The 1249-nt window shown below is 42.3% G+C and overlaps 1 pseudogene; it reads left to right on the top strand.

The window, feature by feature from the left end:
* Nucleotides 1–227: 227 nt before the first annotated feature.
* LOC108373726 (uncharacterized) lies at nucleotides 228–848 on the top strand (annotated as a pseudogene).
* Nucleotides 849–1249: the final 401 nt, after the last annotated feature.

The following is a 1249-nucleotide window of genomic DNA, read 5'->3' as shown; positions in this document are numbered from 1 at the left end:
CAGTAGTTCTCCTAGAAGCAGGAGTTGCCAGGTGCTTTCTACTTTGAGTCCTTGTACCAGCTCAAGAAAAGTAAAAGAAACAAGCAATCGATTAGTGTGTAATTTTTTGTCAAGAAAAAAATTAAAATAAATAAAATATTTTTCTCTGAAGAAAAGAAAAAATTCTTGTAATAAAAATAATTAAAAAGATACCCATCTTTATAAAATCAACTGAAGCTAAATCCAAAATGCCTAAAACTACGAGCCTTCAAGCAAAAGAAGTGATGGAGGCGCTTTCCGTTTTCAAAGAGCCCGTAACCATCGACAAAATTGTGCATTACATGGCAAAAACCTATTCACAGCCGGAGGAGAAGGTGAAGAAACTGGTCGAGGAGACACTGAATGAAGTAGTCCGCTATGGGATTGTACTGAAGCACAATGAGTTTTATTACCGAGTCTGTGACGCTGTTGACGCCTTGGAGGAGAGTTCCGAGGAAGATGAGGACGACGAAGTTGCCAGCGCCCAAAGCTACGAAAGTGTGGACAGTGGAGACATACCTCCGGAGCCGAAATCGAATAAAACCAGTGAAAGAAAGCCAAGTGGTGTGCACGCGCCATCGCGACAGTCGCTTAAGTCCAAAAGAGTGAATAACCGCGACGATCGCAGGAGTAAAAAATCGAGAGATGTCTACAGCGAGGAGGAGGAAGAGAATGCGGGCGATTCGGCGGTGAGCGTCGCAAAAGATCCCATACGTGCAACTGCGACTGCTACAGTTCCCACGGCAAAAGCTCAATGGACGACCATGGTTATTTGCGGGCTCGCAGTCGCTCGGCCCCCCGCCGCCAATAGGGTGGAGTTGTTCAGCAACAACAGGTGCATATTGTATAGGCGTTTGGTAGTTTTTGTGTTGAGTGGAAATTGTTTGTGAACTTTAAAATTTTAGTACTAAATAAAAACTACGCCGCTTGAATGATTAAGCGGAGATCTTATATGTATGTATGTATGTATGTTTGGATTATTCAGGGCGAATTGCTTAGGATGGCTTATCAAACAATATGGCAACACCAAAGCGGCCGTTGATTGCGAAAAAGCAATAACTCAGTTACGACCATCATTCCTCAGATCCTTAATTGAACAGAGTTATAAACATTCTTCAGCGGAAAGTTCTAATTACTGTTACTGGATTCTTTTATTTTTTTTGTTTCCGTAATTTGACAAATTTCCGGCGCAGAAGAGTCTTTTGGGACAATTCCCCATACCTTGTGTACA

The sequence above is a fragment of the Rhagoletis zephyria genome, unplaced genomic scaffold (genome assembly GCF_001687245.7).
Source record: "Rhagoletis zephyria isolate East Lansing unplaced genomic scaffold, Rhagoletis_zephyria_1.1 Rzeph_scaffold_06984, whole genome shotgun sequence".
Classification (NCBI taxonomy): Eukaryota; Metazoa; Arthropoda; class Insecta; order Diptera; family Tephritidae; genus Rhagoletis; species Rhagoletis zephyria.
Note: the sequence above shows the minus strand (reverse complement) of the source record. Positions and strands in the feature narration are given on the sequence as shown.